The sequence below is a fragment of the Garra rufa genome, chromosome 14 (genome assembly GCF_049309525.1).
Source record: "Garra rufa chromosome 14, GarRuf1.0, whole genome shotgun sequence".
NCBI lineage: Eukaryota > Metazoa > Chordata > Actinopteri > Cypriniformes > Cyprinidae > Garra > Garra rufa.
In genome coordinates, this window is record NC_133374.1 from 29001166 (window position 1) to 29018459 (window position 17294).

The window sequence follows — 17294 nt, forward strand, 5'->3', positions numbered from 1 at the left end:
AATGCATTTTAACATCAACAAAAACATGCTCCTCAATACAAGCTAAACATGTAAAATATGCATAATCTTACAGCCATTACATATTACATCATTTTGCCTACATCACTTCATTTTTGGGTGAAATAATCCTTTAGGGATTATGTCAACTTTTCAGGAAGCAATGCAGTATTTTATAATCTAAACAAACACTGCACTCTAATAGTTATCTTGCCATTCATCTTAGAAATTAAAACACATGCAAACAATGGTCTGTTCTATATGTTTTCATCATCATGTAAATTTCATTAAAGAATTAAAAATAAGGGATGCATAATGTTGAGCTGCTGATCCGTCCCTTTTGTTTATGTAGCTACAACAACAAACTCCATCAATACAAACAGCTTAATGACAGTTTTATTTATTAGTATTATTTAATTATTACATTTTTACAATATTTGGTAATTTATATATTACAAACCAAAATGAATTTATCTGAAAATCAAAAAAAAAAAAAAAAAAACTTAACAGTGTTTTAAATGTGTATATATTTTTTTATATGTCTATATGTTTTTATTCATTTTATTCATGTTTTAAAGCTGTTGGATGTACGTAGTTATGCTCAAAATAGGTATAAGGATTGATTAAGGGCATGTTTGCATCAGATTCCTGCGTTTCACCGCCCACCTGATTACAGCAAGAATAATGCATGTGACAATAGTTATCACACACACAGAAATTACTAGAACTTTCCAATTCATGCCTGGGTTTGATATCGCTTGGGGGTTTGGAGCAAGGAGGATCTTTGAAGCTTGAGCAATGTTGGAGGTTTCAGATTTTGCCTTTTGTTCATCCTGTGACTGAACCACAAAGAAGAGTGTGGTGCCATTTTGGATTGGGGAACTGAGACTGAATAAATGCTGTTCAACTGATCCAGCATCCTGAGGTGAGATAGCAGCTGTATTGACTGCATAACCATTGCTAAAGTTGTTTTGAAGAACCTGAAGGTCAAAGCTCCACCTGATCTCGTAGGATTTCACTTAAAGGAAAAGAAATGTGCCATGCAAGAAAATAACAGTTTCATTGTTATGCTTCTGTTTGGTCAATTAGTATTTTAAAGAAATGAAAAACTTGTATTTTAAATACGGTTATAGTGATTGTATGCGCTACCTTTCCCTTCATCGAGGTCTTCACCAGGAGCTGTCCAGCTGAGAAGCACAGTGTCCTCCTGGATCTCAGCACTCAGATCTGTGTTTCTGTTAGGAGGGAAATTTGGAGGAGTTGTGCCTGAAAGAATCACCACAAAACTCTCTCTGGTGGCTGTTCTGGTGAAACTTCCAACCTCAAGTGGTTCCTCAGAAACTGGAGGCTTCGGAGGGTTCAGCTCCACTACACCTGAAATTAGAGGGACCACTTGAGTACGTTTCCATGAATTGGTTAAAGAAATGTTTGAGAACCACTTGAATCCACTTAATTCTGTCTGAACTGTTTTTTCCAAACAGTTTTATGGCTAATTATATTGTCATTGATAAAACATTTAGTCCCAGTTTGTGCATTAATTCAGCGACACTTTCTGTTGTTGATACAAGTGTCTCTATGAGGGAGTAACTGATTTGTTCAAAACGCTGATTCCTTAAGGAACACATCTCACAAGCTGCATTACAAATGACAGGTTCCCTACACAGTTCACTACTCCCTATTCACTGAACGTCATAGTTCTGTCATAGTTCACTTCATGTTTTGGGACACTGTGCGAAATCATGGAAAATTTGAGGTGTGTTGATAATTATAAATGACTACATGTTGGCATAATATACCTGTGTATATAATTAATTCCAATTCATATAAATTGTCATATTTGAAAGCAACAAGCTAAGTGATACATGTCTGTTGCATTGATTATTATGAAAATAAATGTAATTTGATTATATAAGATGTGCGTTATTATTGTGCATTATGACTTTTGTGTCTCATGCACTTTATACTTGTGAAGAGCAGCACAGTACCATACTTAAAACAGATAAAACACAATAGCCGCGTTTCCATTGTCGGGCCAAAAGCGGGCGTGCTAGTGCGTGCCAGGGCCAGTCGCGTTTCCACTGTCACTTCCGGGGCCTGATCGTGCCTCTTCGGTGCTTCCTCAGGGCCAATGGCCCGGGTTTTTCGGCCCGACGAAAACCATGGGCCAAAGCGGGCCGGCTGGGGCTTGAGGCGTGGTCAAAGTGAAAGGCGGAGTGTGTCTGCGGTAAGATGCGCATTTCGCTGAGTTACTAATACAGGGTTCTTCTTAGCATTTGGGCCGAGGACAATATACAACGCCAGTTTGACGGCGTCTGCAGAAACGAAGACGTGATAAAATACATCGTTGCTGAACTCGCAAAGCTAAATATCCAGCGCACCACATGGACAAAGCGCACAAAAAACGCACAATGGACAAAGCGGTGCCCAGAGAATACACTTATATTAGGCAGATATTGATATGGAAATGCAATGTGATGAAAACATTATTTAAATGCATGTCTGATGAGTATCTACTCTTATTTAAATTTGGACAAATGCAAATAAGATCGTATAAAAATGAGATCTGATGTATAAGTTTATTTACATGTCTGATGTAAATGTTATTTACATGATGTAAATAAACTTATACATCAGATCTCATTTTTATACGATCTTATTTGCATTTGTCCAAACTATAAACTATAAAAACATAAAAATGATTGTTAAAGGTTATCGTACCTCTGCAGTTCCTGGAATGTTGAAAGTGACTGTTTTCAGCGATCTTTCATGTCTAATATTTTCGTAGACTAAGCCCCTTGGTGACTGAAAGTAAACGCTAGGAAATTGTTTTTCATAAATTATTACAAAGCTGGTTTTGTTCCCAACAGTCTGATCCACTGATACTGTCCCATTGAACCAATCAGATGTTCTTGCTCCAGCACTCTCTAGCTAAAGGAGTGATAAAAAAAATTAACTATGAAATACTAAAACATGAGTAAAACAGAGTAAAACATGTATCATGGGCATCAATCACTTAACAAACCTGAACTGGTTCATTTGTGTAATCTCCAGTTGATAATGTAAGCGAAGCAAACGCATCCATTAATTGGTTGGAAGTCATGCTGTCACTGGCTATCCTAAATATTCCCCCTATTTTCAACATAAAACAGTTTTGCATTGGAAAATAAACTGGCACTTATAATATGTGATATACACTGGGGCAGATGCAGAAAGTTATTAATTGTGTTGACACCACTTACCAGTTTCATCCGCCATTTTTTTCATTGTAGGATCTGCGCTTTTACCAAAAGCTAGTGTGTGTATAATGGCTCCGCTTTGTATTGCGGATGGGGCACAACCAGCAATGTTGTCCGACGCCTCACCATCTGTCAGAAAAATGAGTTCATCTCCTGATACATCCCTGTCATTTTGAAGTACCTGATGGATTTAAAGAAAAATGGATCACTGGCTCTATATATTTCATACTTTACAAACATACAAGATGCATAGTACAATTAATATATTACCTGTATGCCTTCTTTAAGGGCAAAGCACATGTTTGTTGATCCACTTGCTACCTTTGGCAACAATTTGATAAAATTCTCTCTTGTAGTGTTGCTGTCAATAGTAGTCAATGAATAGAAGTCTCAGTACTGAAGGTTACAATTCCAACACTGGCTTGATCCTCAATGATGTTCCGCAGGAAATGCGTGGCAGCCTGCTGCTGTTGAAGAATTCTAGGGCCCTGGAAAATAGGTGAAAAAAAGACCTCTGGTTTCCTCCAGTGTCAAAATTATTTATTGTAATTATATATTTATTTTGTGTTCAGATGTAGTTAGTATCTGTTATTGCATACTGCCATGCTGCCTGAGACATCAAGGATGAGGCAAACAACCCGTTGCATTCGCTGCACAACTTTGAAAGACGGTGGTAGTGGAGAAGACTCCAGTGGTTTCAGAGACCGAAGTGCGTCTTTATCCACAGAGTCCTCGAATATTACAGTCCATGTTGCTTTGCCACATTTTTCATTTTGCATGTTACATTCATAATTGTGCTCGTTTTCACGTCAAAATCTCACCTGAAAACAAAATGTCCTGCTTAACTGCAGATATGTCACTAATCACTCAAGAAAAGATTAAAACTTTATGAGATTAATCTCTAAGTAAGGTCTGGAAGATTAAAATGAACAATTCAAACATTATATTTTGCAAATGACTTATCAAGCGACTGTTAAAAAAATGAAATTGATATTAATTGTGCGACTTAACATCTAAATTACATTGCACATAGAAGAAAACAGTCTGTGACCTCTTTGGTTATAAATTATAAAATAAAATATAAAATAATATATAAGTTATAAATTAATTTACTAGTTACTAACATAAATTTGTGGAATGTTTGGAAACATGTAAACTCAGTACTTGGCATGAACATTAAAGAGCTGTTTGTGTTTTGATTTGTGCTTGGAAAAAAACTTGCACACCTCTGTAGGTAGTGAAGTTTGTGGATCGATGCAGCACTGTTGAAGAGATCCTCCAGCAGTAACCTCATTAAACTGACCTTTAATGTCTTTGCTACACCTAAAGATCAGCAAGGTATCAATAGTACTTCCAATTTCAAAGGACATTTAAATATACTTTTCGGTAACACTTTATAATAACTACACACTATGAACCATTAGTTAAGCATTAGTAAATAGTCAATTCATCATTTATAAATCATTTTCTCTACATTAATAGACAGTAGTATGCGGTTTTTAAATGCAGCTATAAAAGTGTTTAATAACTGTATTTCCATACTTTATTAATGATCAATTAATCATTTCTAAATTAAGTGTTACATTAATTACAAATAAGTTATTTAGTTGTCATCAGTGGTTCATAAGATCATTTAGAAAGTGTAAGTAAATGATTAATGAACTATTTAAATATACATTTATACATATTATTTAGAAATACACCGTAGCAATAGTGTGTTAATAAATGCTTTTTTTCCTACTGTAATTTATGATTAATTCAGGTAGTTATAAAACATTTAATGGTCGTCAGTTAACTGTTTTTGTGAGCTCATCTAAAGTGTAGACTATTTATACCTCGTAAAGCTTTTACAAAGGAGATTTAAAGGCTTGGTTATCTTATAAAGAGATGAAGGAAATAAACAAAGAGTAATACAGAACACTCTCACCCACCCACCCACACCCACACACACACACACACACACACACACACACATGATGATGCAAAAAAACGTCTCAGGTTACGTATGTAACCCTGGTTCCCTGAGGGAACGAGACACTGCGTCCTGAAACGCTTTGGGGAACGCCATTGGCGGGCCGCACTCTGAGTCATAGTCCAACGTCCAATGAGAAACGGGAGTGACGTCACAGGCGCGGTGACGTCAGCGACCAGGAAGTATAAAAGCACGTGCGTTTGAAGCCGGCGTCAGCTCATAGGAATGAAGCGAGCGCAGCAGGGATGCGGGAATTATGGTCCAAGACGCAGTGTCTCGTTCCCTCAGGGAACCAGGGTTACATACGTAACCCGAGACGTTCCCTTCCAAGAACTCAACACTGCGTCCTGAAACGCTTTGGGGAACGAGGTATCAACGCCCCCATAATTTCCAAAGCACTGCCTAGTGTCTGCTAGGACAAGGGTGGAAAAAGTTGTGTCTGGTGAATCTTGCCAGAGCACAGGAACAAACCTCAGCCTGGGGAACCTGCCAGGACATGAGTGGTAATACATCTCTGTCTGTGGAGCCCACCAGACAAGAGGGAGTGTACCTCGGCCCTCGAGCACACGAGGTCAAGTGGTCCTTCGTCTGGTCTCGCAAGACCGAGAAGGAAACAGTGTCTAGAATACTTACCTGATGAGACACTGTGGTAACTCCGCCTGGTGATCTTGCCAGGACACGAGTGGTAATACATCTCTGTCTGTGATCCACCACCAGACAAGAGGGATATATGAGCCTCGGCCCTCAGGCACTCGAGGAGAAATGGGGGTCCTTTGTCTGCGTTACAGCCAGTACAAGAGGGACACAAGAAGTGCCTGGTGAAACTTGCCAGGACACTGGAATTCATCTCTGTCTGTGATCAGCCACCAGACAAGAGGGATAAATGAACCTCGGCCCTTAGGCACACGAGGAGAAATAGTGGTCCTTTGTCTGCATTACAGCCAGTACAAGAGGGACGCAAGAAGTGCCTGGTGATCTTGCCAGGACACTGGAATTCATCTCTGTCTGTGATCAACCACCAGACAAGAGGGATAAATGAACCTCGGCCATCAGGCACTCGAGGAGAAATGGTAGTCCTTTGTCTGCGTTACAGCCAGTACAAGAGGGACACAAGAAGTGCCTGATGAACTTGCCAGGACACTGGAATTCATCTCTGTCTGTGATCAGCCACCAGACAAGAGGGATAAATGAACCTCGGCCCTCGGGCACACGAGGAGAAATGGTAGTCCGTTGTCTGCATTACAGCCAGTACAAGAGGGACATAAGGAGTGCCTGGTGATCTTGCCAGGGCACTGGAATAGCTCCGCCTGGGGAAATTGCCAGGATGCGAGAGGTAATACATCTCTGTCTGTGATCAGCCACCAGACAAGAGGAATACAGGCCTCGGCCCTCGGGCACACGAGGCGATATAACACACCACTTGCCTGGGAAGTGCCAGGCCAAGATGGTGGAGATCCATCTCCTGTCTGGGGACCTGCCAGACCAGGAGGAGTAATCTACCTCAGTCAGTTTGACACTGAGGGATGCGCCTTTTGACCTCTGGGCCTAGCTTGCTAGGGCTGAAGGATGACTGAGCCGGGAGTGGCTCTGAGGTCGAGTTCGTAAAATCTAACGAACGTTAGAGGTGAGGACCAACCCACCGCACTGCAGATGTCCTGAATAGGGACACCTGCCATCAGAGCTTTGGAGGCTGAAACGCCTCGAGTTGAGTGAGCCTTGACTCCCATCGGGGATGGGAGACCAGAGGACTCGTATGCAGTAGAGATGGCATCAACGATCCATTTACTGATAGTAGGCTTGGAAGCCGGGCATCCCCTCTTAGGGGGGCCGTAACAAACCAAGAGTTGCTCTGATTTACGCCACAGGGCAGCTCTGTGGACGTAAGTGTCTAGTGCTCTAACTGGACACATTAAGTTATACTTCCTCTGGTCGTGCTCCACGAATGGAGGAGGATAAAATGCTTGGAGTGTTATTGGCTGTGGTGTTGCTGATGGGACCTTGGGTACGTACCCAGCTCTTGGGTAAAGGAATGCTTTGGCCAACCCTGGGGCAAAGTCAATGTAAGAAGGGGCCACCGAAAGGGCCTGCAGGTCCCCGACTCTCTTGAGAGATGTTAGCGCTAGCAGCAGTGCTGTCTTTAAGGTAAGCATCCGATCGGAGGCCTCCTCCAGAGGCTCGAAGAGAGGCTTACACAGCGCCTCCAACACCACAGCTAAGTCCCATGTAGGGACTCTCGGTCTCGCACGAGGCCTCAGCCTGAGTGCACTGTGGAGGAAACGTGAGACCAGGGGGTTTTTGCCCACTGAAAGGCCGCCATGAAGGGCGTGGTAAGCCGATATAGCCGCCAAGTACACCTTCAAGGTGGAGTGAGCTAACCCAGCGGACAAACGAGTTTGCAGGAACTCCAGCACTGTACCAACCGGGCAGTGGACTGGGTCTAGACGGCGTTCATGACACCATGAAGCAAACAGGTTCCACTTTAGGCCATAAAGTTTCCTCGTAGAGGGAGCTCTGGATTGAAGGATGGTCTCGACAACCTCAGTTGAGAGACCAGCTTCTATGAGTTGTGGCCACACCCATAACTTCCACTTCTCTGGGTGGGGGTGGCAAATTGCGCCCCCAGCCTGAGAAAGAAGGTCCCTCCTGACAGGAATCTCCCATGGAGAGCCGTCGAGGAGGGCGATTATATCCGAGAACCATACTCGGGCCGGCCAGTACGGGGCTACTAGCAGCAGCCGGACTCCGTACCGGCGCACTCTTTCCAGAACTCCCGGGAGCAGAGCGATCGGGGGAAAAGCGTACAGACGAAGCCTCGGCCACGTCTGTACCATGGCATCCAGTCCAAGAGGAGCTGGAGGAACTAGAGAGTACCAAAGGGGACATTGCGATGTCTCCTGAGTCGCAAAGAGGTCCACTTGGGCTTGACCGAACACTCTCCAGACTTGCTTCACCACCTCTGGGTGAAGCATCCATTCCCCGGGCCTCGGCCCCTGCCTCGACAGGACGTCTGCTCCCACATTGAGGCGTCTAGGAATGTGAACTGCTCTCAATGAGAGAAGCTTCCCTTGAGACCACATGATGATCTGGTACGCCAGCTTGCATAAGGGGCGTGAACGCAGACCTCCCTGGTGGTTTATGTAATAGACTACCGCAGTGTTGTCCGTGCGGACCAGCACGTGACGGTTTCTTAGGTCTGAAAGGAAATGCTTCAGAGCCCGGAACACAGCCAGCATTTCTAGGCAATTTATGTGCCAAGAGTGATGATGGTCGTTCCACAGACCACGGGCGGAGCGGCCACTCATGACCGCTCCCCACCCGGTGAGGGATGCATCTGTCGCTAGCGTGACGCGGCGGCAAGGAGCTCCCAGCACTGGACCTTGAGATAGGAACCAGGGCTTCTTCCACATGACTAAGGCACGTAGGCAGCGCCGCGTGACCTTTATCTTGCGGAATGGGTTCCCCCTCGGGGAAAACCCTTTGGTTTTGAGCCACCACTGTAGCGGTCTCTTGTACAGCAGTCCAAGGGGTATCACGTTGGATGCAGCTGCCATAAGACCTAACAGTACTTGGAACTGTTTGACAGTGAGTAGCAGGCCTAGCTTGACCGCATTTGCTGCAGTAAGGATCGACTCGATCCGAGCAGGTGACATTCGTGCCTGCATCGTGGTTGAATCCCAGACTACACCTAGATAAGTGGTTCTCTGTACTGGAGCAAGCACACTTTTCTTGGCGTTGAGCCTCAACCCCAGCTTTTTCATGTGAGCAAGAACAACATCTCGATGTTGAGCCGCTAACTGTTCTGAACTGGCTAGGATGAGCCAGTCGTCTATGTAGTTGAGTATGCGGATGCCCTGGAGTCGCAGTGGAGCCAGAGCAGCATCCACACACTTCGTGAAAGTTCGGGGTGAGAGCGCTAGGCCGAACGGAAGAACTCTGTATTGGTAAGCTTTGCCCCTGAAAGCGAACCTGAGAAACTTCCGGTGTTGAGGAAGGATGGAGACGTGAAAGTACGCGTCTTTCAGATCTATCGTGACAAACCAGTCCTCGGACCTGATTTGAGACACGACTTGTCTGACAGTCAACATTTTGAACTTCAGTTTTCTGACTGAGAGGTTTAGCTGTCTGAGATCTAGAATGGGCCGCAGCCCCCCATCCTTCTTGGGAACAATGAAGTACCGGCTGTAGAACCCGGATTCTCTGTGTTGAGGAGGGACCACCTCGATGGCCTCATTCCTCAGGAGAGTATTTACTTCCTGTTCCAGTACCAGAGCCTGCTCGGGGCCTACCAGAGTAGGAAATACCCCGCTGAAAGGTGGCGGCTTGGCGCCGAATTGAATGCAATAGCCTTTCTCTACAGTATGCAGGACCCACGTAGAAATATTTGGCAGTAGCTTCCACGCTGCCAGAAATTCTACTAAGGGAACCAGCCTCTCGAGACTGATTTCTGGATTTATTTGAGGAGCTAACTCGGTGACCTGTAACAGCGAACTGGCAGGATGCACCTGAAGTAAGCGCTCTAGAGACCCCAGTAGGGGTGGCAAACTCTCTGATTCCGCTATGTTTCCGGGCGGAGAGACCAGAGAATGATGTTCGCGGGAGACTGCCGCGCCCTGTAACACCGGCAGGGTTAGCTGACGAATCTCCTGAGGGCCCCGAAGAGAGGTGGTCACCGTACTCCTCAGAGGCGGTGAGGCACCTAACCCTTCGAGAGGGGCTGCCCTCATTGGCCCTGGGCCACTACCATCAGGGCCGTTTAGCCGAGGCCCTCTTAGACTGGAGGACGACCCGCAGGTCCGGCCTCGCCTTAGAGGACCCCGGCTTGGAGTGTTGCTGAGCCCGCCCTCTAGGCCTCGCCGGAGGGGTACGGGTAGCAACACTCCTTTTCTGGGTCTCCCGGTATGAGGAGCTGGATTGCGGCTGGGGCTGCTCCCGTCCAGCAGCCCCAGAGGAGTAAGCGCGGCGAGGAAGGTACCGCTGGAATGCCGCTGCCTGCCTGCGGGCCTCCTGGTGCCTGTTGACAACTGTGTCAACAGAGTCACCGAAGAGGCCGATGGGATGCAGGGGGGCGTCCAGGAGTGTGACCCTGTCCTTCTCTTTCATGTCGGACAAGGTCAGCCAGAGATGCCTCTCCGTGGCCACCAAGGCTGCCATAGACCGCCCAATAGCACGGGCGGTCTCCTTGGTGGCACGGAGCGCCAGATCTGCGGTCCTGCGCATCTCTGTCATGCTCACTTCCTCGCCATCGCTGAACTCCTTCAGCAGGTCGGCCTGATATGCCTGCAACACAGACATCGTGTGCAGACACGCACCGGCCTGACCTGCTGCCGCATATGCCTTGCCCATCAAGCCTGATGTCACTTTTAATGGCTTGGTGGGCAAGGACGGAGCCTTCAGGGACGATGCCAGGCCGGGAGACAGATAGCTTGCTAGTGTCTGCTCGACCTGTGGCATCGCCCTATAGCCGCATTCCTCCATCCCCCCCACATTACCGTAGTAATCAGAGGCAGGGGAAAAGAGACGAGAGGAATACGGTTTTTCCCACGATCTCGCGATCTCTTTATGGAGATCGGGGAAAAACGGAAGGCTCCGTTTGGGAGGTGCTGCTTTTGCACGCAGGAAGCGCTCGTCGAGCCTGCTTCCCTGCGGCTCTGGCTCTTGAGCAGGTGGCCAACTGATGTTGAGTTTGGCCACCGCGTTGGTCAGCACCTCCACAAGCTCCTCATACTGGGGTGAACGGGGGGGTGGGGGGGGGGGCGGTTGTGGGGTTGTGTCAACGCTTTCAATGTCAACCTCCTCGGAGGAAGACAAATGAAGCGTTGACTCCTCCTCTTGGAGGGAAGGAACCGCAGTGCGGGCTTCCTCATCCAAGAGGAGGTCAAACGATCCGCTGGGTGAGGAGAGAGATAGGGGATCACCCGTCTCAACTCCCTCCAGCAGATCTAACTGCGAACCCCACGAGTGCAGCTGCCGCTCCGCCTCAGCGGAAGCGGGGCCAGACCCGCGGGGAACGCTGGTGAAAGCCCCCTCCTCAAAGAGGGCTTTCCGGGAACGGAGCAACCGCAGCGGCATACGCTCGCACTGCGGGCAGCCAACCCCCTCAAGGGCTGACCTAGCATGCTCCGCTCCCAAGCAGACCACACATAGATCGTGTGTATCCCCACCAACAATGAAACGTTGGCAGGGAGGGACACACTTTCTATGGGGCTGCTCAACCGCTTTCCTTTCTCTTTTAAAAGCTCTTTTTCCCCCCTTAGGCATACTGCTCAAATAAAAGATGTGCAAACTGGCACGAAAAAACAGCAGTATGAATGGACAGACAAAGACACAGAGCGCTCTCGCTGAATGACAAAAGCTGACGCCGGCTTCAAACGCACGTGCTTTTATACTTCCTGGTCGCTGACGTCACCGCGCCTGTGACGTCACTCCCGTTTCTCATTGGACGTTGGACTATGACTCAGAGTGCGGCCCGCCAACACTCAAAAAAATAAATTGTTCAATGAACATGATTTAATCGTAGCACCCATTATGCATCTAAACCAATCTAATAAACTTGAAAAGGTTTGAATATGTTATATGAATGTGATTTAAACTTGTAGACTTAACATTGTTTTAACATGTCAGTGTAGCTTCTTTCCAACTAATTGAATCAAAATGTTTGAATCGTGTTAGTCAAATATGTCAGTAAAAGCACTTCAATTCAACAAAATTCTGCCTTGTTACATCTATTAGTTAATGTCTTGTTCATGTATAGTTTTGGTACTTTAATGAATACCCATCTTGTTGTTTCAATTAGATTTGTTTTAGGTGAAAGAACTAAGAACCAAAACATTACATCTATAGAAAAAACACATACAACATGCAAACAATTAAACTTTTATTTTTTCATTCAGTTTTAACATACACATACAAATACGTTTAAACTGCTTTCTTCACTTTAAGTCTCCAATCCATTTGAGTGTTTGTGAAACAGGATTCAAACAGCATATCAGTCCATATAACAGCTCAAGCCTGACCTCCACACCTTCAGTTAGGACACCAATATCCTGTGGGTCATTGTTAGAAAGCGTTCCCTCCTTCAGTATGACATACACTCCCGCCACAGTTTGCTCCATGGTACATTTTGACTCGATGTCTGAATCCTGTGGGGCAAAACACATAAAAGATCACAAACAAAAATAATTATTACAAGAATTGCTTATACACTTATTGGCCACTTTATTATGTACACCTGTAAAGTAAACTTAAATCCAATACAGGAGCTCTGATGTGAATCAGAAGTTATAATTTCGCAGTTTTTAAGTTGAAACTGTCAGAAAAGTGATAATTTTTCTCTGTTTATTATTGAGGTCACAGTGGGTGATGTTGTGTTATTGCAGTGCATTATATATATATATATATATATATATATATATATATATATATATATATATATATATATATAAAGTTATAATTTATCTGGCAACCATATTTAAAATTAATGAGGCGGCTGAAACATTATAACCACCATAGAATATAAAGCACTCCAATAAAAAAATAGCATGCAAGTATAGTTTTCTGATGCTGTTTAATTTATTTCTTATTATTATTTCAGATCAATTCAAATCTTTAGTAGGGCTTTATACAAAGTTTTGTAAATTAGGCCCCAAGAGAGATCAACCATTATGAATAAAAAATGTATTGGTTTAGTACATCAACCAACACACATAAGAACTTTGTCTAAGTGTACCAGTAGTTTCCTATTAATGAACAATTTGTCCAGGTCAATTATTTGACAAAGTTAAGTGTTCTCTCATGTCACATTTTTGTTGTAGCAAACAGGGAAAAACATGACCCAGGTACAGAATGGCATTTGAAATTATTTTCTCATCAACTCACCAAATACGCCTTGACTAGTTTTTCAGGGTCTTCATTCAAGTAGATGCACAGAGACTTGATGACACAGGCTTCTCTGGTATGGTATGTACAGTGTCATCCTGTAGGGTGGAGACAAGATTACATCAACTTCAGCGGCGGCACAGCTTAAGAGTACTGAACGTGTTACTGTCTGTGTAGAATGTAACGGGTGAACTCTATACACATGGGTTTTAAGTCCTGCCCATGTCTTCAATGTGCATGCATAATTTAAATATATAGTAGTCAACAAAAAAGTTAATCAAAGTTGTCCTTAGGTCAAAAACCCAACCTTAACACCAAACCTGCCCCTAACCTTACCCATATCCCACCTTAATACAAGCAAGTGTTTTGCAATACAATATGACCACAATAAGTACATTGTACTTATTTTATGCTGCAAGTATAGTATATACCTAATATAAAGTGTGACCCAAATTTTATTAAAGGTTTTAATCCACTTCAAATGTTGGCTACTGTACACAAACATAATGACTGCCGCTTCCAAAGCAATGTTTAGTTTATAATACTTAAGTAATTTGTACTTGCAACTCTCCTTTGCAACACTTCCTGCACTGCCACATACATGTCACTGAAAGAGAAAGAAAAGAAAAGTTCAGTATTCAAGTATAGTTAGTTATACATTAGTGTATGTGAGTGTTAAAAAAACTACTTACGATGTAATAAAGGTGAGGTTCACACCAGAAGAGCATGGGGACAGCTATACATTGTGATGTTTTTTTTTTTTTTTTTTTTTGCTGTGAAAAACAAAACAAACAAAGTGTATAAAAGTTATATACTATATTTCCCGAATAAAACCATGCATATCTATTCAATCATAACTTTAACTGCAATTTGTTAGGACATTTAATATATATGGTCGACTGCATTATAGATTTTACTTGACATTTTTTGCCAACTGTATTCAATAAACTGGGTAGCAATATGTAACATTTCGGAACTCAAGAAAAACAAACAAAAAAGCTCTATAAACGTTAGCTAGACTGAAAAGAGCGATGAGAAGTGCACACTGATTCAACATAGGACAATTTACGTAAAAGTAAAGCGTATAAATAGCATTAGCTAACTACATTAATTTACACACAGAAAAACGAGTGCATGGTGTGTTCGACTGTGCATTCTTTCCTCCAGTTTTCCTCTCCCAATGTTGGGGTAGACTTCAGGTTTAACGTAGGTTATGTAGTTAATAGTTAGGCGTGGTTAGCATTGAATTGTGACAGAAATGCACAAATTGTAACGGATATATTAACGTTAAGGTTAAACTTGTATCGACAAAAACAACAGAATTTACATAAGCCTACTTTGAAACATCGCTACAGTGTGTAATTACTTATTATCCCATGTTACTAACTGCAAACTGGTACATTATATAAATAAAGTACTTACCCTCAATATCAAGGATGAAGAACGTTTAAACACAGCAGTTCAAACCGCTGGCGCTCACACAACTCCTCTTCTTCAGCCGTCTGTACCCACGTGATTCCGTCTCAGTGCTGAGCATGCGCAGTAACTCACCAGAGAGAGTTGTTGATATGAAGCGACTCGGGCTCATTGAATCAACAAGTGCTGATCTAATTCATTTGATTTTTTCTTAATTTAGTTACAACTAACAAGAATCAATCATTTAACAGAAGTAAACTCGTTATAATCGTATTAATCAGACATATTTGTATTTTGCAAATCAAACAAGTGGCTAGTTGACTTTTTTGAGTGAATGGTGTTCCCCAAAGCGTTTCAGGACGCAGTGTTGAGTTCCCGGAAGGGAACTGTACACTTTTTATAAAATTAAAAAATAATCCACTGCAACAAAATATACAAAAATAAAAAAGCAACAAAACAAATATACATCAACAAAATAAGCAACAACAACAAAATAAAGAAAATTAGCAAGATATTTTGCTGTAGTAAGAAGGTTTTCTTGTTTCTGTTTCACTGCTGAGTGAAAATTTAGTGCAAACAGTGAGTCACAAAGATGTGCTGAAGCGTGGTAAATTACAAATAAATTTTACATTTCAAACTCATTAGCTGAAACAGACAATCAAATGCTATATATTCAACAATAAAAAATAAAAATCTTTATATCAGCTTTCAGAAACTTTGGTTCATGTTACTGCTAAGTTATGTTTTCTGGAGGTGTAGAGGAATTTTTAATTTTCTATCACATTGCAGAGGTTTATTTTTCATTTTACAACAAGTGCACAGTTGTACAGTTTTGTTTTTCGCATCTTAGAATACATATTCTGTATCACTCTGCTGTTTGTTTCTATTTTGTTTAAAGAATATGTGTTAATAAAGCATTTATTACACACTGAGTAACTATTGTATGTATAAATAATATGCATAAATGTACATTTAAAATATATTAATCATTTAGTTACACTTTCTAAATGATCTTATGAACCTCTGACAACTCCTAAATAACTGGTCTGTTAATCTAATATTTAATTTAGAAATAATTAATTGATCATTAATACATTATAAAAACACAATTATTAATAACATTATAGATATGCTTATAAATCAAGAACAAAACATTTATAGCTGTATTTAAAAACTGCTTACTACCCTCTATTAATGTGGGGATAATGCTTTATAAATGATGAATTGACTATTTACTAACGTTTAAGTAATGCTTCATAGTGTGTAGTTGTTATAAAGTGTTACCATTTTTTTTTTATTAAGCGTTTATAACCTAGAGAGGTAGAATGGTTTTCTGTCATTGGTGTCATCATACACGCCCCATCTCAGATGAGCCCACTCATGCACAAAAACTTTTCTTGCAAAATAAACAATCAAACTGTTAATAAAACAAGCAGGTCTTGGATTAATAGACCAATTAAATATCTTATTATTTTATGATAAATTCATAAATGTTGAAGGAAGTTAATCAATATTCACCTCTTTTAGGGTAGTTTGGGGTGAAATGAATGTACTCTCCCTCCTCTCCACATTTATCATACTGTTTAGTGTAGGGTTCATCCCCTTGTGCAGGATTATCAATTCTTATTTTAGCCTGTGTTTGACAATAGAAATAGTGTCAGAAACATCATATGCGATTGAAATGAATGGTAATTAATATTTTACAAGTTTAAATGCCATCATGCTCAGTACTTTATTAAACGACTCTGTTCCTGCTTTGGTAACATTTGTGGTGTTCCAGTGAGGTGGGACTAGTATTGTAGCTTCTTTGAAATAGACCTTTTTATCTAATGCTTCATAAAGATAAAAGGACCCCTCTGTGACCATTTCCTGTCAATACAAAGGTGAAAAGAAAAAAATCTCTAAATGAGTGTATTTATTAAATTTGTATTTTTCAATTAGTTAATCCTTTTTCAATTTTAACAGCAAAATCTTCTAAATCCATCAAAACTATCGATGCACAAAAAAAGCATATTTACCTTGATTTTATCAATAAGTCTGTCATCTTGTGTTACTTTTGAACTGATTGCAATTATGATGTCAACATAACCATTTCCATCTAGTTTGATTCCAGTGGAGGTGGACGACAGCAACATCCACAATAAGACAAACACCATTCTTGAGTCCATAGCTGTGAAGTTTAAATGAACAGCAACAATCAAACCCTGTTTTTAACACTGTCAAGTCAAAAATTAATTTAAGCTGTTTGAACTGAAATGTGTGTTGAGAGAGTGTGAATGACAAAGATCCACCCAGTAGTTTTAATTTCTTTTTATTAAGTAAAATAATTTGCCTCTTCTCATATCAGGCCGTTCTCAGATGCCTGTCGTTGTGGAGTAACACCGACAGAGGCCGCTCCTGCGATAGTTGATAAACAGTGGTGTTTTAGCATAGATCTGCCCAGAGTGAGAAGTAAACTGAAGACACTGAGGGAATGTGGCCGCCGATCTACCTAAATGGGTTCATGTTTACGCAAATCATTTCTCACCATACTGCTTTAAAAACGAGGGTCAGTATAAAGCAGTTTTTTTCGAAGCTGCTGCTGAAAAATGGGTCTGTTACTATTCGTGTTCTTGCTTCATCTCCACCAGAAGAAGTGAGTATAATTTCTTTTTATATGAATCTAATCACCTATTAAATAATGTGCTAATGTTAGCGCGTTTCATGATGAATGTGGCTAAAGTGGAACTTACACGCTCTGAGAACATAGTTATGTCGTCTTCTCTATGTACATCCATCTCAATATAATTCATAATCGC

The 17294-nt window shown here is 42.1% G+C and overlaps 1 pseudogene; it reads right to left on the bottom strand.

The window, feature by feature from the left end:
- Positions 1-620: 620 nt before the first annotated feature.
- On the bottom strand, positions 621-16664 carry LOC141284369 (calcium-activated chloride channel regulator 1-like; annotated as a pseudogene).
- Between the last annotated feature and the right edge of the window lie 630 nt (positions 16665-17294).